The sequence below is a fragment of the Oryctolagus cuniculus genome, chromosome X (genome assembly GCF_964237555.1).
Source record: "Oryctolagus cuniculus chromosome X, mOryCun1.1, whole genome shotgun sequence".
Lineage (NCBI taxonomy): Eukaryota > Metazoa > Chordata > Mammalia > Lagomorpha > Leporidae > Oryctolagus > Oryctolagus cuniculus.
In genome coordinates this window covers 51,964,988-51,986,313 of record NC_091453.1, presented here as the reverse complement: position 1 = coordinate 51,986,313, position 21,326 = coordinate 51,964,988, and the positions used below count along the sequence as shown (strand labels likewise).

At 39.2% G+C, this 21,326-nt stretch overlaps 1 protein-coding gene and 1 non-coding gene across 4 annotated transcripts in view; one reads left to right on the top strand and one right to left on the bottom strand.

Annotated features, from left to right (window-relative positions):
• NHSL2 (NHS like 2) overlaps window positions 1–21,326 on the bottom strand; it is a 305,885-nt gene that overhangs the window by 221,672 nt on the left and 62,887 nt on the right. The gene's annotated exons all lie outside the window — the stretch shown is intronic.
• LOC127485020 (U6 spliceosomal RNA) lies at window positions 6,342–6,446 on the top strand. Its single transcript, XR_007912227.1, has one exon. It is a non-coding gene; the product is annotated as a U6 spliceosomal RNA (small nuclear RNA).

Sequence of the window (21,326 nt, the reverse complement as noted above, 5' to 3'; positions counted from 1 at the left end):
TAAGTAAATAAATTAACTTAAAAAATTAACACCAAACCTTAACAAATTCTTCCAGAAAATCTAAGAGGAGAAGCAAACTCTTTCAAACTCATTCTATGATATCAGCATTATCCTGATATCAAAGCCATAAAATAACATCACAAGAAAACTACAGACCTACATCCCTTATGAATACAGATGCAAAAGGCCTCAACTAAATACCAGCAGACATACAGTAACAAAATAGAAAAGACGGGGCTGGCACCATGGCTCACTTGGTTAATCCTCTGCCTGTGGCGCCGGTATCTCATACAGGTGCCAGGTTCTTGTCCCGGTTGCTCCTCTTCCAGTCCAGCTCTCTGCTGTGGCCTGGGAGGGCAGCAGAGGATGGCCCAAGTGCTTTGGCCTTACACCTGCATGAGAGGCCAGGAAAAAGCACCTGGATCCTGGCTTTGGATTGGCACAGCGCTGGCTGTGGCAGCCATTTGGGGGGTGAACCAACAGAAGGAAGACCTTTCTCTCTGTCACTCTCTCTGTCTATAACTCTACCTGTCAAATAAAAAAAAAATAGAAAAGTCTATACTCCATGAACAAATGAGATTTATCCCAGGAAATAATTAAGATGGGTTTAATATCTGAAAACTAATAAAATTTTATTAGAATAAAGAATAAAAGCCATATGATCATTTCAACAGTTTGGAAGAAGTATCTGACAAAATCCAACAGCTTTCTATGATTTAAAAAACCTGAACATACTAGGAATAGAAGGAAACTTCCTCACTGGATAAAGGGCATCTATTAAAAAACAACAGCTAACACCAAAATTAATGGTGAAGAACTGAAAACCTTTCCCTAAGATATAGACGTTTGCTCTCATCACTTCCGCTCAACATTGTAAGGCTGAGTAATCAGGTAGAAAAGAAAAGACATTCATATTGGAAAGAAATTGGAGTATAACTACCTCTATTTGCCCATCATACAATCTTGCATATAGGAAACCCTAAAAGCACCACTAAAATTAATTAGAATATATAAATTAAACAAGTTTGCAGGAGACCTGATTAATATATCAAAATTTATATTTCTATATACGAGCATGAACAATTTGAAAATGAAAATAAGTAAACATTCGATTTACAAGAGTATCAAAAAGAACAAAGTAATGATAAATTCAACATAAGAAGTAAAAAATTTACACTCCAAAACTATAAAACATTGAAAGAAATTAAAGCAGATATAAATAAATGGGAAGGAATTCCATGTTCATGTACTCATATCAGAAAATTTAATATTTGTTAAAATGGCGTTACTCTAAACTGATCTATAAAACCAAAGCAATCATTATGAAAATTTTCACAATCTTTATTTACAAAAATAGATAACCTGATTCTTTAATCCATATGGAAATGAAAGTGAACCAGAATAACCAGAACATTCTTGAAAAAGAATAGCATAGTTAGCGGACTCACACTTCAAACTGCAGAGGCAATAATCAAGACAGTGTGGTACTAATACAAGACTAGATATACAGATCAGTTGAACAGAACTGAGAGATCACAAATAAATCATAAAATTATGGGCAATTAAATTTTGACAAAGTTTTCAAGACAAATAAATATGAAAAAGAGAGTCTTTTCAACAAATGATTCTGAACAGTTGGATAGCCAAGGCAGAAGAATGAAGCAGGGCCCTGACCTGGCCCTATACACCAAAAACCAAGCAAATATTATAGACTAAATGCAAAAGTTAAAAGTATAAAATTCTTAGAATAAAACAGAACTAAATCTTCATGTTATTGGGGTAGAAACTTATTTCTAACATATGACACCAAAACCACAGGCAAAAAAAGAGATGATTGAGAAGTTGGACTTCAACAGAATTTAAAACTTTTGTGCTTCAAAGGATGCAATCACTAAACAGCAGAAATAGCTCACATTACATAAATATTCACAGCAGCATTATCCATAATAACCAAAAAGTGGAAGCAACCCAAAGTGTATCATCCAGTGAATGGATAAATACAGTGTGGTGTTAGTTATACGATGGAACATTATTCAGCAATAATGAAATGAAATGTCAGGCTCTACTTCTGACAGGACAGTGTGAGGAGCTCTGGGAACCAACTCCCCAGCAAAACTGAGGAAAATTATTTTTTTTTGACAGGCAGAGTTAGAGAGAGAGACAGAGAAAGGTCTTCCTTCTGTTGGTTCACCCCCCAAATGGCCACCACGGCCGACGCACTGCGCCGATCTGAAGCCAGGAGCCAGGTGCTTCCTCCTGGTCTCCCATGGGGTGCAGGGCCCAAGGACTTGGGCCATCCTCCACTGCCTTCCCAGGCCACAGCGGAAAGCTGGCCTGGAAGAGGAGCAACTGGGACAGAATCCGGCGCCCCGACCGGGACTAGAACCCGAGGTGCCGGCACCGCAGGTGGGCTAATATTTCAAGCCTCCTCCAGATCCCCCACGTGGGTGCAGAGGCTCAAGCACTTGGGCCATCCTCTACTGCCCCCCCCAGGCCACAGCAGAGAGCTGGACAGGAAGAGGAGCAGCCTGGACTACAACCAGCACCCATATGGGATGCCAGCGCTGCAGGCAGAGGTCCAGTCCACTATGCCATAGCGTCAGCCCCTTAAATGAAAATTTTTAAGAAAAAATATTTCAAGCCTCTCACCCCCCAAAAAAGACACTACGGGAACTGGAGCTTGGTAAAGTTGCAGGGCATAAAATCAAGACACAAAAATCAATAGCCGTGGGGCAGGCACTGTGGCACAGTTAGCCCTGGCCTGAAGTGCCGACATCTCATATGGGTGCCAGTTTGAGACCCGGCTGCTCCACTTCTGATCCAGCTCTCTGCTATGGCCTGGGAAAGCAGTAGAAGGTGGCCCAGGTCCTTTGGCCCCTGCACCCGCATGGGAGACCCAGAAGAAGCTCCTGGCTCCTGGCTTCGGATGGGCACAGCTCCGGTCATTGTGGCCAATTGGGGAGTGAACCAGTGGATGGAAGACCTCTCTCTCTCTCTCTCTCTCTCTCTCTCTGCCTCTCCTCTCTCTGTGTAACTCTGACTTTCAAATAAATAAATAAATCTTTTAAAAAATCAATAGCCTTTATTTACACAAACAATGCCATAGCAGAAAAAGAACTAGTAAGATCAGTCCCATTCACAATAACTACAAAAATTTTTCAATACCTTGGAATAAATTGAACCAAGGATATGAATGGTCTATACAATGAAAATTACAAAACATTAAAGAAAGAAATAGAAGAAGATATAAAAAATGGAAAAATATTCAATGATCATGTGTTGGAAGAATTAATATCATCAAAATGTCCATAGTACTGAAAGCAATTTACAGATTCAATATAATCTCAATCAAAATACTAATGACATTCTTCTCAGATCCAGAAAAAACTGATGCTAAAATTCATATGGAAACACAAGAGACCCCAAATAGCTAAAGCAATCTTATACGACAAAAACAATGCTGGAGACATTGCAATACCAGGTTTTCAGATATACTACAGGGCAACTGTAATCAAAATGGCCTGGTACTGGCACAAAAATGGACATGAAGACCAGTGTAACAGAACAAAAACTCCAGAAATCAATCATGTACAACCAACTAATCAATCTCTGGAGAATGGATAGTTTCTTCAATAAATGGTGTTCGGATAATTGGATCTAGGTGTGCAGAAGTATGAAAAAAGACCCCTATCTTACAGCTCACACAAAAATCAGCTCAAAATGGATCAAACATCTAAATCTATCACATGTTAACATCAAATTACTAGAAGAAAACATTAGGGACACTCTGAAAGACACTGGAATAGGCAAAGACTTCTTGGAAAAGACCCCAGATGCATAGGCAATAAAAGACAAAAATAGACAAATAGGATGCATCAAGCTAAAAAGCATCTGTACTGCAAAGTGAGCACTCAACAAAGTGAAGAAGCAACTTATAGATCAGGAGAAAATATTTTCAAATTACGCAACTGATAAAGGATCAATATCAAGGATCTATAAGAGCTCAAGAAAGTCAACAACAAAACAAAGAATCCAGTTAAGAAACGGGCAAAGGACATAAATAGGAATTTTTCAAAGGATGAAATACAAATGGCTAACAAACGCATGAAAAAAATGCTCAGGATCACTAGCCATCAGGGAAATGCAAATAAAAGCCACAATGAAGTTTTACCTCACCCCAGTTAGAATAGCTATCATCCAAAAAACAAAAAAGAATAAATGCTGAATAAATACTGGCAACGATATAGGGGAAAGGTACCCTAGGCCACAGTTGGTGGGAATGTAAACTAGTATAGCCATTATAAAAGGCAGTACAGGGATTCCTAGGAGATCAGAAAATTGATATCTCTTAGGACCCAGCCATTCCACTCCTGGGAATTTACCTAAAGAAAGTTAAATCTGCATATGAAAGAGTTATTTGTACCCCAGTGTTTATTGCTGCTCAATTCACAATAGCCACAATAGCTAAGATATGGAACCAACCTTGATGTCCATTAACCAATGACTGGACAAAGAAAATATGGTATATATACACTATGGGATACTACTTGGCCATAGAAAGAATGAACAGCTGTCTTTTGAAACAAAATGGACACAACTGGAAACCATTAAGCTTACTGAAATAAGCCAATCTCAAAAAGACAAGTATCATATATTTTCTCTGATATGTGGCAGTTAATATACAATACAAAAAATTGTATAAGAATGAAATGGACATTATGGGATGTGACTGTCATTTTTAACATTTGTTTATACCTCTGTGGAACTATAGTGTTCCTACTTTTTACTTGCTGAATATATGATTAGTGGAGAATTAAGCCTGTGAATATAGAGTGGATTAAAAACTTTCAAAAACTGATGAAGAGAAGGGAGGGAAGGAGGGAGCTTTGGGGGGCAGGGGAGTAAGGAGAGCATGGTTGTCTTTTGGGAACTGTACCTGTGGAATTCATGAAATCTGTTTTCTTTATATTAATAAAAATTTTCAAAAAATGAAAACATTTTCTCCAAAAATAATAAAACAATCTTTACAGATCTATAATGATTAAAGAAATTGAATCAGTAAGTAATAACCTTCCAAAATGGAAAGAATCAAGTTCAGATAAATTTACTAGTGAATGCTACCAAATATTTAAGAACAAAAAAAAGCTATGCATAAACTTTTCCAAAAGCTAGAAGCAGACAGAATACTTTTTAACTCATTCTGTGAAGCCAGGATTACCCCAATACCAAAACCAAAGACATTATATAAAACTGCAGACCAATATTCTCATGAACATTTATGTAATATGTTCAAAAATACTAGAAAATTAAATCCAAGAGTCTATATACATTATAACCAATTGGGATTATCCTGGGTATGAAAAATTGGTTCAGGGGCCAGTGCTGTGGCAAGGCAGGGAAAGCTGCCGCCTGCAGTGCCGGCATCCCATATGGGCACCGGTTTGAGTCCTGGCTGCTTCACTTCTGATCCAGCTTTCTGCGATGGCCTGCGAAAGCAGTAGAAGATGGTCCAAGCCCTTGAGCCCCTGTATCCGCATGGAAGACCCAGAAGAAGCTCCTGGCTCCTGGCTTCGGATTGGCACAGCTCCAGCCACTGCTGCCAATTGGGGAGTGAACCAGTGGATGGAAGATCTCTTTCTCTCTCTCCTCCTTTCATCTCTGATGCTGTGTTTTTGAAATAAATAAATCTTTGAAAATAAAGGAAGACAAAGTAACAGTTTGAACTGTCATTTAAAAAATCAAAAAAAAGAAATTTTAGAACTAAAAAAAGTTTATAAAAGAAAAAAAAAAAAACAAGAAAAATCCTTCAAAAATCAGTTAATGTAATCCACCACATCAAAAGGCTAGGGAAGAAAAATCACACAATGTGTCAATGGATGCAGAAGAACCTTTTGATGAAAATGCCAACACCCATTGATTCATGACAAAAAATACTTCTCAGCAAACTGGGAATAGAGGAGACATGTTCAATTTTATATAGGACATCTACAAAAAGCCTATAGCAAAGATCATAATGGTGAGAAACTCAAAGCTTTCCCATTAAGATCAGGAACAAGGTAAGGATGTTTCCTCTCACCACTGCTTTTCAGTGTCTTACTGGGAGGCTGAGCTAATGCAATGAAAAATAGAAGGTAAACAAATTGGGAATGAAGAAATAAACTGTGTTCACAGATGACATGATAATCTATGTAGAAAATATGAAAGAAGAGACAAACTCCTGGAACTATTAAACAATTATAGCAAGGCTAGAAAATACAAGGTTAATATACAAAAGTTAATCGCTTTCCTATATACCAGCAATGAATAAATGGAATTTGAAATTAAAAGCTTATTTTTATTTTGTTTGCTTCACTAGTACATGCGATAAAACTGAAAAAATTTAGAGAAGATTAGCATAGCCCTTATTTAAGAATGACATGCTAATTTCTGAAATGTTCCATATTGATGGAGTGTATTTACCTCAAATTCATCAATTGGTATATATTAAATATGTACAGCTTCTTGTATGTTAATGATACATCAGTAAAATGTTTTTAAAAATACATTACCATTTACATTAGCAAACACCAAAAAATAAGCACTTTAGGTATAAATTTAACATGATCTACACAAGATCTGTATGAGGAAAACTACAAAACTATGATGAAAGAAATAAAATAAATAAGGAAAACATTTGTTACACTCTATGAACTTATACTGCAGTGACTTTAGATACAATATTGAAAGTGCAATGCATGAAAGAAATGACTAATAAGCAAGGCTCATTAAAATTAAAAATTCTCTGTAAAAGACACAGTCATCATGATGAAAAGACAAGCCACAGAGTGGGACAAAATATTTGCAAAAGAAATATCTGATAGAGGAGTATCATAAAAAATATGAAGAAGTCTTAATATTTAACAAGGCAAAAGCAGCTGATTTTAAAATGAGCAAGAAACCTAAACAGTCATTTCCTCAAAAGATCTATAGATGGCAAATAAACATATAAAAGATGTTCCACATTATATATATCGAGGAGTCTCAAATTAAAACCACAATGAGATGCCACTACATACCCATTAGAACTACCAAAATCCAGATCACTGACAAAAAACAAATAAAGGGGAGGTTGTAGAACAACATGGACTCTTATTCATTGCTGATAGAGATGTAAAATGGTACAGCCAATTTGCAAGACAGTTTGGCAGTTTCTTGCAGAACTAAACATACTGTTACCATACAATCAAGCAATTGTGCTCTTCAGTATTTACCAAAATGAACTGCAAACTTATGCCCATACAAAAACATGCATATGGATGTTTATAGCAGCTTTATTCATAATTGTCAAAGCATGGAAGCCACCAATATGTTCATTACTAAGCAAATGGATAAACAGTGGTGCATACTGACAATGGAATATTATTTGGTACTAAAAAAAAGCCATGAAAGAATTTGAAATGCATATTATCAGGTGAAAGAAAAGAAACTGAAAAGATTACATACTGTACAATTTCAACTAAATGATATTCAGAAAAATGTAAAACTATAGAGACAGTAAAAAGATGTAGTTGCCAAGGATTAGTGGGGACAGGGATAAAATGGCAGAGCTTAGAGGATTTTAAGGCAGTGAAAATATTCTGTATGATACCACAATGGAGAATGTTTTTTGACATTTGTCAAAAAAACCATAGAGTGCCCAATACCAAGAGTGTACCATAGTGTAAACTTCTGGATAATGATGTGTCAATATAGTTTCATCAACTATAACAAGTAAACTGCTATGGTGTGAGATGTCAGCAAGTGCAGGAGGTTGTGCATGGGGTGGGTATATGGGAATTCTTTGTACTTTTCGCTCAATTTTTCTGTGAACCTAAAATTGATCTATAAAATAGTCTACTTAAAAAAAATCCTTAAGTCTCTGGGATGGTCCTAAGGGCATACAGCAAATGAAGAATGTGGCCGAGAGGCAGCAAAATTTCCCTGGGGGCCTCTGAGATCACATTTGACAGGCCTCACAGACAAAAGTCTCACAATCTTTAACTTACAGATAAAGACTGCTGTTTGTAATGAACGTGCTTACAAGACTACAGATTATGACAGTTTCCAACCACTGGACTTCTGCAGAGTTGCTGTTTCAAAAGATTTATTCCTTACTGATAATCTCTAGCCACCAATTATCTACAAACAGACCTTCCAGTACCAATCTAAATTCACCCCAAACAAATTGGACAACTAACAGGGCCAATAAAAAATTCTTCAGAACAACTTATTTCACCTCACTCAATTGTTTCCTCTTTTAAAAACCCATCATTTTTTGCCTTGAGGAAACATCAGGCTTCTAACCAAACTTGTAGCTCCCAATTTTTCAAATCTATCTTGTACCATAGTAAAACTGCCATTGTTTTATTTTAGCCTCATTTATGATTTTTTGGTTTAAAAGAAATACTTACCCCCAAAAATCTACTATATTTCAGAACAAAGAGTGATATTCTGGGGTATCTAAAGCCAAGACTCATTTACTCTCTCCCCTCTGCCAATGTAAGGAGACAGAAACTCCACTTCATACTGGTACAACCAAGACTACAGGGATCCTTCTCCTGCAGCTCCCAGTCAGAGACTATCTTTTCAGCAAGAATAAGATATTAGCATTTCTCATTCTGCCCACAGCTACCTGTCGTTCAGGCTAACTTTCAGATGGGTGAGGCTGAGAAGCTGATTCATCTTTTCTCTCACCTAGCCTGACCTGGGGATGAAGGCTCTAACTAAGATGTGACACCACTGGAAATACTACGGCTGTGATCACTCTTGACCCTGGCTTGTTGAGCCATGCCAGAAAAGGCCATCCAAGCAGATCTGCAGCTGTTGCTTTTCTGTCCATGAACGCTCAGCTCCTAAAGTGAGGGGGTTACTTAGAAACCTACCATTGTCTTTGATCCCAGTACCAGAGGTGTGGCTCAGAGATTTTTTCCATGGGGGGAAAGCAAGCCATAAAACAGAGAGATCGGATCATCTCCCTAGGAACTGACTTCATTTGTAACAGAGCACTTTGAATATCAAGCCTAAGTATACTCTTTTTAAAAGAGATTTATTTGTTTATTTGAAAGTCAGAGTTACACAGAGAAAGAAGGAGAGGGAGAGAGGGAGAGAGGGAGAGAGGGAGAGAGGGAGGGAGGGAGAGAGGGAGAGGGAGAGAGGGAGAGAGAGCCTTCCATTCTCTGGTTCACTCTCCAATTGGCTGCGAGCGATGGCCGGAGCTGCGCCGATCTGAAGCCAGGAACCAGGCACTTCTCCTGGTCTCCCACGTGGGTGCAGGGGCCCAAGGACTTGGGCCATCCTCCACTACTTTCCCAGGCCACAGCAGAGAGCTGGATCAGAAGTGGAGCATCTGGGACCCGAACTGGTGCCCATATGGTATGTTTTTTTCCTATTTTTTAAAGATTTTATTTATTTATTTATTTGACAGGTAGAGTTACAGACAGTGAGAGAGAGAGACAGAGAGAAAGGTCTTCCTTCTGTTGGTTCACTCCCCAGATGGCCGTAATGGCTGGAGCTACATCAATCCGACAGGAGCTACGCCGATCTGAAACCAGGAGCCAGGAGCTTCTTCCTGGTCTCCCGTGCAGGTGCAGGGGGGCCCAAGCACTTGGGCCATCCTCCACTGCCCTCCTGGGCCACAGCAGAGAGCTGCACTGGAAGAGGAGCAACCGGGACTAGAACCCAGCGCCCATATGGGATGCTGGCGCCACAGGCAGAGGATTAACCTAGTGCGCCACCGTGCCGGCCCCGGGATGGTTTTTTCTACCCACTATGCCACGGCCCCCTAAGTAAACTCTTAAAAACAGTGGAGATTACATGGGAGACCCAGAAGAAGCTCCTGGCTCCTGGCTTCGGATTGGTGCAGCTCTAGCCATTGCGGCCAATTAGGGAGTGAACCAGCGGATAGAAGACCTTCCCCCCACCCCGTGTGTGTGTGTGTGTGTGTGTGTGTGTGTAACTTTCTCTCTATTTTCAAATAAATAAATAAATCTTTAAAAAACAGTGGAGGTTACAGTAAAAAGTAATAAGAGAATGATAGACTCATTGGGGATATGAAGGTACTTTAAAATGTTCATGGAAAATGGAATTAAATGATAAGCTCATTTTGGTGCAAAAAATAGAAATACATGTATTCAAGGGGTCTTCAAAGAGTTCATGGAAAGTGCATATGATGAAACAAATGCATGAATTTCAATTTTTTTTGCATCAAAAGAAACTTAGTTCCATTTTCCTTGAACTTTCTGAAGGACACCTTTAGAGGTAAACTGTAGGCTGGCTAATTTCCTGGTGAGAAACAGGTAGAGAGCCTCCTGGCATCAGAATGAATCTCAAACACTGCTCTAGGGATTATTGGTCCAAAGGAGCCAAAATGTGATTGGATCAAGTTATGGAGCAATGAATGCCCTCGGGAACTTTTTGAAACAGCCAGCCACTACTAGTACGGCTTACTGGTTGTGTCTGGTGTGGTAAAAGACGCAGCAAGCCCTTCCAAAACCCTGTGGGCATCCCAGGGCTGTGCTCCCTGAGGAACTAAATCATCAACTTCACACTTTGAGAGTATGTAGAAAGAAACTTCACTGAAGTACGCAGTCTGTGACTAAACAAGTAAATAAGCAAATACCATGAATAAGTCCTGGGCTGGAGGTGGGGAGACCGATATTCAGAGTCGCTTTAGTGTATTATCTAAAATACCCACTTTCCAGCAAAAAAACAGTATGAGACAGGCAAAGAAACAGGAAATAAACCATGCATTACAAAAAAAAAAGCCAGGCAACATAAAATACTAGTGACAATGACCAGATATTAGACTTAACAGGCAAACACTTCAAAGAAATCATTATAAATATGTTTAAAGAATGAAACGATATTATGAATAAAGTAGTAAAATAAAAATAAATAAATAAAGTAGAGAAAATAAATAAATAAAGTAGAGAAAAATCAATAAGGAGATGGAATTAATTAACAGAACAAATGGAAGGGCTGTCTTTTGGCACAGCTGTTAAAGATGCCACTTGGGGATTTCCATATCCCACATCAAAGTGCCTGGGTTCACACGCCAGCTTGGCTCAATTCCAACTGCCTACTGACATATACCTTGGGAGGCAGCAGGTGATGGCTCAAGTACTTCGGGTCTGCCATTCACATGGGAGACCTAGATAGGGCTTTTGGCTCCTGGTTCCTGTTGCAGGCATTTGGGGAGTGAACCAGCAGATGGGAGCTCTTTCTCTGTCTTGCTCTTTCTGTCTCTCTGTATTTCAAAATAAATAAATAAAAGTTTAAAAAGTTAAAAAACGGAAATTGGGGAGTTGAGAAAGTAATAACTAAAGTGAAATAATGAGCAACTGATATATGTGTTTCCTAGGGTTAGGATAACAAAGAACCACACAATGCATGGCTTAAAACAACAGAAATTTGTCTCACGGCTCTGTGGCCTAGAAGTCTGAAATCAAGGTGTTGGCAGAGACATGCTCTCTCTGAAGACTCTAGGAAATCCTTTCTTGCCTCTTGTAGATATTCCTTGGCTTGTGGCAGCATTACTCCGTCTGCCACCATCTTCACATGACAACCTTCCCTCTTTGTTTCTGTGTCCAAATTTCCCTCTTCTTGTTAGCAAATCAATCATGTTGGATTATGAGCTCACCTTATTCCTAATTATACCTGTATCCTATCCCAAATAAGGTCACATTTAGAGGTACTAGGGATTACGATCCCAGCATTTTTTTAATTTTAAATCTTTTTTTTTAAAAGATGCATTTATTTAGTTGAAAGGCCCAGTGGCAGAGAGAGAGAGAGAGAGAGAGAATCAGATATTCATCCACTGGGTCACTCCCTAAGTGGCTGCAACAGCCAGGTCTGGGCCAGGCTCAAGCTAGGAGCCAGGAACTCCATGCAGGCCTTCCTCATGGGTGGCAGGGTTCCAAGCACTTGGGTCATCTTCCACTGCTTATTCAGGTACATTAGCAGGAAGCTGGATGGGAAGCAGAAGAGCCAAGGATTCAAACTGGTACTTTGGTATGGGATGCTGATGTCACAAATGGTGGCTTAATTCACTATGCCACAACACTGGCCCCAACATATCTTTTTAAGGGGACAAAATCTAGCTCATAACAACTGGTAATTTAATCACACAATTATAAAAGAACACATAAATGCTCATTTGTTCTTAGATGATTTAAAAAGCAATTATATACTTTAAAGCATATATAATGTAATATCTGGTTTAAACGTATAGACTTGTGACATATATATATCAATAAGACCACCAAAAGAGATGAGGAAGGCAAGGGTATATTAGTCTATGGAAAAGCCTGAGGATGAAAACTTCAATTCATAGGAACAAATGAAGATAACCAGGAATATACTGATTTTAGGGATACAAATACATTTCAGCAAGTAGACCAGTTTATAAATATGAAATCCATGAATAATAAGGATTGGAATACCACTTCTATGTATCACTAGAATTATGTTAGTATAAATCTGAAGGAGATTCTGGTAAGTTAATCTGTATATGGTAAGGTCTAGAATAACAACTAATAAAATAATTATAATCAGTTATAAAATCAAAATGCTAAATTAGAAAATATTCACTTAATGCAAAAGAAATCAGTAAAGGAGGAATAGAGAAAAAAAAAGACCTGAGACTTAAAACAAGTAAAATGACCATCAGTTATATCAAACAGAATGTAGTTCATTATATAAAGTTGAATGGATGCCATTTAATTCCCCAAAATTCCATCATTAAACAGGGATTTAGTAAAACATCTTAAAAAAAGTAAAATGGCAAATGTAAATCCAACCACATACATAATATGTTATATATTGTTATATAATAATATTAAGTGCAAATGGATTAAACAATCAAGAAGAAGAGACTGTCACACAGAATTAAAAATATGTTAAGATGTCCATGTCTCATATTGGAGTACTTGCGTTCAAAACCCAGCTTTGGCTCCTGACACCACCTTCCTGCTAATGCAGACACTAGGAGGCAGCAGTGATGACTCAAATAATTGGATTTCTGCCACCCATATGGAATTCCTTGAATGATTTTCCAGCTCTCAGGTACAGTATGGTCACTGTGACATTTAGGGAGTGAACCAGCAAAAGGGATCTTTCTCTCACTTTCTAATTAAAAAAAGTATAACAGTTGACCTGTATGCTATCTACAGTAGAAACTTTTTAAATTCAATGATACATATACATTGAAAATAAAAAAAATGAGAACAGATATATCATACATACACTAATCTTAAGAAAGCTATATTAATGTCATACAAAACAGACTTTCAAACAAAAAGTATTGCTAGAGATGAGGAGGGACATTTTATAATGACAACAGGATAATTCATCATGAAGACATAAACATATATACAACTAACAACAGAACAACAAAATACACAAAGCAAAAACTGACAGAAACTAAAGGGATAATAGACAATTTAAAAATAATAGTTGGATACTTCAGTACCCCACTTTGAATAGTGGGAGAATTAGGCTGAAGATCAACTTTAAATCTGAATTAATCAGAAATAGAAGAGAAAACTAAGCCCAAAAGTAGAAGCAAATAATGAAGAGCATAAATAAATGAAGTAGAGAATAGAAAAGCCATAGAATCAGTGACATTGACAGTTGGTTGAAAAATTTAAGAAAATTGACAAACCTCTAGCCAGACTGACCAAGAAAATAGAAGGAAGGTTCATGCTACTAAAAGCAGAAATAAAAGCTGGGGACATTATTACCAACCTTTGAGAATTAAAAATAATTTAAAGAGAATACTATGGACAATTATACATCAACAAATAAAACAACCTACATGACATAAATGAATTATTAGAAACACACAAGCTATCAAAACTGACTGTAGAAATAAAAAACCTGGGCCTGGCATTGGCTGCTGCTTGTGATGCTGGCATCCCGTTTGGGAGTGCCATCAAATCCTAGCTGCTCTGTTTCCCATCAAGCTTATTGTTAATATGCCTGGGAAGGTAGCAGAGGATGGCCCAAGTGTTTGGGTTCCCACCACCCATGTGGGAGACCCTGATGAAGTTCCTGGCTGTGGCCATTTGGGGAGCGAACCAGTTGATGAAAGATTCTCATTCTCTCTTGCTTCTCTCTCTCTCTCTCTCTCTCTCTCTCTCTCTCTCTCTCTCTCTCCTGTCCCTGTTACTCTGCTTTTCAAATAAATAGATATCTTTTACAAGAAATAACAAATCAGAACAGAACTATAGCAAGTAAAAACGTTGAATCAGTAATCAAAAATCTCTCAATAAAGAAAATTCAGGATTAGATGGGTACTCTGGTGGATTCCACCAAACATCTAAAGAAGAATTAATACCAATTCTTGTTAAGCTATTAAAAAAAGTCAAAGAGGAGGGAACATTTCCTAACTTACTCTATTAGGCCAGGATTACCCTTATATCAAAGTCAAAGATATCACAAGGAAAGAGAATTAAAGATAATATTTCTTACAGAGATACAAAAATCTTTAGCAAAATGCTAGAAACTGAATCCAGTAGCAGTAAATTATAAGTATTATTTGCCATTTCCAAATGGAATTTCTCACAGGAATGCAACAATAGTTCAACATATGAAAATCGGGGCTGGTGCTGTGGCGTAGCTGGTAAAGCCACCGCCTGCAGTGCTAGCATCCCATATGGGCACCAGTTCGAGTCCTGGCTGCACCACTTCTGATCCAGCTCTCTGCTGTGGCCTGGGAAAACAGTAGAAGATGACCCAAATGCTTGGGCCCCCACACCCACATGGGAGACCCAGAAGTTGTTCCTGGCTCCTGGTTTTGGATTGGCCCAGCTCCAGCTATTGAGGACATTTGGGAAGTGGACCAGTGGATAGAGGACATTCTCTCTCTCTCTCTCTCTCTCTCTCAAATCTTTCTCTCTTTCTCTCTCTCCCCCTCACTCCCTCCTTCCCTCCCTCTCTGTAACTCTGCCTTTCAGTTACTGAAATATACCACATTAATGGAATACAGAAAAACGATCACATGATCACTTCAAATGATGCAGAAAAAAGTTTAACAATATCCACACCTTTTATGATGCAATTAAAAATTAGAAATTGAAAATAATTTCCAAAACAAAACAAGAGGCATTTATGAAAAGTCCAGAGATAAGATCATATTCAATGGTAAAAGACTGAAAGCTTGCCTCCTAAGATCAGGAATAAGACCATTATTCTTTCTAGCAACTTTAATTCAAAACTGTACTGGGGATTCTAGCCAGATCATTCAGGAAAAAAATATAAAAATAAGAGAAAGGAATAAGAGTAGAGGGGAAGGAAGAAAGGAAAGAAGGAATGATGGAATGAAGGAAGGTAGAGGGGAAGGGAGGGAGAGAGGGAGGAAATTCATGTAAATAAATAATTAAGGAAGAAATAGAAAACTCTGTCTAGTCAGGGGCATGATCTTATATACACAAATACCTTTTTAGAACCTACAGTAAAAACTCCTATTAGAGTTAATAAATCTATTCACCTAAGTTGCAGGGTATGAGATAACATACTGAAATCCATTGCTTTTATATATAGTGAACATTAGCAATGAACAGTCCAAAGATGAAATTAATGAAAGAATTCCACTTATAATAACATCAAAAAGAGTAAAACATGAATAAATCTGTTTCTGTACTTCATATACATTTTTGTTAATTGACACTCAGTAATTGTAAATATTTTTTAAAGATTTATTTTATTTATTTGTAAGGCAGACTTACATATATATATATATATATATATAGAGAGAGAGAGAGAGAGAGAGAGAGAGGTCTTCAGTTATCTGGTTCACTCCTGAAATGGCAACAATACCTGGATCTGGGTCAGGCAGGAGCCAGGAGCCAGTAACTCCAGCTGGCTCTCCGACATGGGTTCAGGGCCCCAAGCATTTGAGTCATCTTCCACTGCTTTCCCAGGCACATTAGCAGGGAGCTGGATCGGAAGTGGAATAGCCAGGACTTGAACTAGCACCCACATGGGATGCCAGCACTGCAGGCAGTAGTGCCTTTACCTACAACACCACAATGCCTGTCTCAACTGCAAATATTTATTGAGTACAGTGCAATGTTTCAATGTATACATATAATTTGTAATGATCAGATCAGGGGTAATTGACTTATTTTATTTATTTATTTACAGGCAGAGTGGACAGTGAGAGAGAGAGACAGAGAGAAAGGTCTTCCTTTGCCGTTGGTTCACCCTCCAGTGGCCACCGCGGCCGGCTCACTGTGGCCGGTGCACCGCACTGATCCGAAGGCAGGAGCCAGGTGCTTCTCCTGGTTTCCCATGGGGTGCAGGGCTCAAGCACTTAGGCCATCCTCCACTGCACTCCCTGGCCACAGCAGAGAGCTGGCCTGGAAGAGGGGCAACCGGGACAGAATCCGGCGCCCTGACCGGGACTAGAACCTGGTGTGCCGGTGCCGCTAGGCGGAGGATTAGCCTATTGAGCCGCGGCGCCGGCCCAGTAATTGACTTATATATCAGGCCTTTTTCAGTTCTTTGTGTGGGACACATTAAAAATCCTCTGTATTAGCTATTTTTAAATATACAATTAATTCTTGTCAATCATAGTTATGCTACCATGCTATACAGAACATTACAAGTTATTCCTCCTATGCAACTGCACTCCCGTACTCATCAAACATCCTGTCATCCTCTCTATCCCCTCCTTCCTGTTCTTCTCAGGCTCAGATAATCACTATTTTATTCTCTACTTTGTTATCAGTTTTTTACTGTCCACTTATAAATGAAAGCTTGCAGTATTAGTTTCCTGGGGTTGATTTACTTTACTTAAGTGGCTGTAAATCACATAATTTCATTCTTTTTATACCTGAATATTCCCTTGTGTAGCTATGTCACATTTTCTTTATTCATTCAGCCATCGATAGACAATTGAGGTTGATCCCATATCTTGGCTTTCGTGAATAGTGCTGCAATAAGCATGAGAATGCAGCTGTCTTTTTAACACAGTGATTTCAATTCCAGGGCAATGCACTAGAAAGGTAACCCAGTGGCTTCCAAAACTAGGCATAGGGCCTGCAAGAGCCACAGGGTTGTCCAGAAGTAAATGACTGAGGTATCTGTAGCATGAGGGACCTCCTGCTTCCCTGCCATGCAAAGTTCCCTTTGGTTCAGGGTCGATAATGAGAAATGGAATGGTAGATGCTGTGTGCTTAGTTCCCTTATAAGGCTATCAACATCCCTACTATACCCTACTATGCTCTGATGCTCTGCCTCAAACATTCTAGTGAAATAGCTGTTATTTCCTTTTAAAAAACATTTTTATTTATTTATTCAAATGGCATACTTACACACAGAGAGATGAGACACACAGAGAGAGAGAGAGAGAATCTTCCATCCACTGTGCACTCCCCAGATGGCAATGTTGGGGCCTAGGCCAGGCTAGAGTCAAAGGGAACTCCATCCGGTCTCCCGTGCAGGTGGCCCAAGTACTTAGGCCATCCTCTACTGCCCTTCCAGGTGCATTAGCGGGAAACTGGATCAGAAGTGGAGCAGTCAATACTCAAATTGGTGCTCATATGGGATGCTGGCATCATAGGCAGTGGCTTAACCTGTTGTGACACAACCTCGGCTCTATTTCCTTGTTCTGATTCCTCATTATGGAGGGAAGCACACCAGGCACTTGCAGTCAGCTATCTTGCTGGTGTCACCTATAGACTCTTCTTTATCTTATGGTTAGATTTATACTAAAATTTATAAAGCACTCCTGAAAAAAGCAAAGATGTCTAAATAAATGGAAATATAGTCTAAGTTCATAGATTAGAAAAGAATAATTATTAAGATGTCAATACTACCTAAAACAATTTACAAATTCAATGAAATTACTATTCAAATCCCAGTCTCCATTTTGTATACATAAAAGAACTAATCTTAAAATTCACACGGACTTCCCAGGAACTCCAAATAGAAAAAATTACTCCTGGGAAAGAATAGCAAAGTTAGAGGATATGCACTTCCGAATTTCTAATCATACTACAAAGCTTCCATAATCAAAACCATATTGTACTGGCATAAAGATAGACATGTAGACAAATGGAATAAAATTGAGAGTCCAGAAATAAACTCATTCATCTATGCAAAATTGATTTTTGACAAGTGTGCCAACACCATTCAGTATGAAAAGAACAGTCTCTTCAACAAATTATGCTGAAACAGCTGGATAGCCATATGCAGAAGAATAAAGTTGAAGTTCCCCCTTTAAATATAAAAATTAAAGATCAATGTATAATAGTTAACTCTATAAAGTTTTTAGAATATAAGGATGAATCATCATGACCTTCGATTTGGCAATGGTCTCCTAAATATGACACCAAAAGCATAAGCAACAAATGAAACGAGGTACATTTGACTCCACAAAAATTTAAAAAAATTTATTAATAGATATTATCAAGAGAGTGAAATGACAACTCATAGAATGGGAGGAAATATTTGTAAATCATGTGTCAGATAAGAGTCTCCTATCCAGAAAGATAAAGAACAATTATGATCATACAATGAAAAGACAAACCATTCGATTATAAATGGGTAAAGTATTTGAATAGGTATTTTTTCAAAAGAAAATGTACAAATGGCGAACTACCACATCAAAAGATGTTTAACATCATGAGTCATTAAAGAAATGCAAATCACCACTTCAAGCCCTCTGGGATGGTTATAATAAAAATGACCTTTCATAACAAGTGTTGATAAGGACATGGAGAGTGGTACAGCTCTTAGGAAAACAGTTTGGCAGTTTCTGAAAAGACTAAATATAATTACTATATGACCCATAAATTCCATTCCTTGGTTCCAAGAGAATTGACAACATATAATCATACAAAAATTTAGTTTAAAGGTCTATCAATCGATAAATAGATAAATAAAATGTGGTATATCTACACAAGCAAGTACCTTTCTTCAGGGAAAAAAAAGGAATGGTTCATTTATACATTCTATAACATGGATGAATTTTAGAAACCCTTTTGCTACGTGAAAGAAGCTATTACAAAAGAAAATATATTGAATAATATCATTTATATGAAATGGCCAGAATACACAAATTCGTATTCTGTTTCCTTTCTCTTTTTTGTTCCCCTTTTTCTTACATTTGTGTCTCCTGTGAGGAGGCACCAATCTGCAGTCTTTTCCTTCCACAGAGTAAGTGGCCCTTCTCTGAAGGCTGCCCTTCCATGACATCAACCCTGAGGAGGTGAACTGAGCTGTCCTGTGGGCACAGCTGGCACACTGTGATGGCCTGGCTGGTGCACAGTGGGCAGGTGGGAGCCCTGGTAAGCAGGAGCTCCATCTCCACTCTTTTTCCAATCCTCTGGAGACCACTAGATCCCACCATACAGGAAATGAAACTGTGAATTTTCTTTTTGATCCTCAAGCATCTTATTCTCCACAGTAGTACACTCCAGTCTGGTGGTTGCCTAACTTGCACTCCCCCCTTTTCCTCCTTTGTCTATTCCTTTATCTGTAACTAATTTGGAATTCCCAGTCTTCAGGCTCTGTGCAGCAGGGGTTACTTGTAGTTAGGAGACCTAGGCTTCACTTTCACCTTCCTAGCTGTCTCCTTAACATGTCCTCTAACTTCTCCAAGCCTCAGTTTCCTGGTCTGTAAAGTGAAAACGATTCCTATTGATAAGATTCAATGAGATAATATATTTGAAAGTGTATGTTGAATTGAATCCAACATCTTTTTCCGTGTCAAGTGAAACCATTCAGCTTGCCAGATAACAGTACTAACTTCCTTTAGACAGAAACTAGGAAACGAAGAAAGAGGCAGAGAGTGGCAATGGGCTCCTATATTCCCAAACTCATGCCTATGGATAGCACAACCAGGAATGTTGTTACTCAATTTCCCACCACGTAGTTTTAGGGCAGCCCAAGGAACACCTTATGCAAAATAATGTGCCCTCCACACACACACACTTGTCCTCATTGCTGCCCAGCAATGGCACATCTCAGCCACATGGACAATGGGTGCAGCAAGCCACTCACTGTTTTTCCCTCCATGGCCTTGTCCCAGGTCAGGGAGTTTTAGTGTTCCTAGCAAAGTGGTGATCTGGGGAGGAAGGTTTTCATGAAGAAATTACTGCCAGAATATCACTTCTGGTATGGGCTGGCGGGCTCATGAGTCAGCAAGGACCCTGGCCAAATTTGTTTGGCTATTTAGGAACTCAGATCAAGGCGTGGCAAGAAGGAGGTTGAAAACACGCCGTTACAGTGAGGCTCCGGGAACATCAGTGATTTGCAGTTCTTTGTGCTCTCTGGGGACATCCTCAGGGAACTTTCTGGCCCTCAGTCTGCTGCTGGGGCCTGGAATGCAGCCCGCCCTCCTTCCCCACCCCCACCATGCAAACATTCCTCAGCCACTGTAGAAATCCCAGTCCCTATTCAAGATCAGCTCAAATGTCACCTCGGGCAGGAAGTTTTCTCTGGAGCCCCTTCCCCCACCACTGCCAGATGTGAGCGTCCCTCCTCTGAGCTCTTCATTGTTTGTCTCTCAAGGAGTTTATCACATTCTGTCCTGTGTAACAATTATTTATGTGCTTGTCTTATCCCTCCTTCTGTACTGCAGTCAGGGATGGGGCCAATTGGTCTTTGTACCCGCAACAGTGCCAGGCATGGAGTTAGAGTTCATTCAATCAGTTAACAGATATTTACTGAGTACCTACTCTGGGTACTAGCTAAGCACTCAGAAGGACCTCTCTGGGCCGGTTCACAGCCCTGCTACTGCCTCCAATTAATTCCCCGAAGCTGAGAATGGTATCCAGGTACGCCCTTCCCATCTTACACTGGGGTTCAGCAGGCAGGCAAGCAGGTGGGGGGTCTCTAAAAAGGGGAGGAAAAGTAACTGGCCCTCCTCTTTTCCTCCAGGGACTGATAAAAGATGCAGCTGCTGCAGCACAAGCTTGCACCAAAGTGAGTGTATGCAGCTCAGCCCAGTGCTACCCTAATTCCAGGCCACATCAGGGGCCCTAGAGGGTTACACCCCAAAGCAATCCAGGAGTACAGAGGGCAGGTAGAGTTCCTTCCTAATTCCAAGATTTTCTGCAGACTCTGTGCTCTCTAAACTGGGGTTTATCTTGAATATTTGCCTGCACATGGTACCAGCAGGCTGCATACAATGAATTACATACCTTGAAAGCTTCCACTTTCTGGAAAATTCCAGTCTAAGAAAACTTAAGATTCCCATACTGTGGTCTGATCTGGTGATTTATGAAATCAGAGAGCCCATCTCTTTTGATCCTTTATCCCCACTAGAGACCTGAAGGGGTGAACAGTGGGTGGTCCCCAGA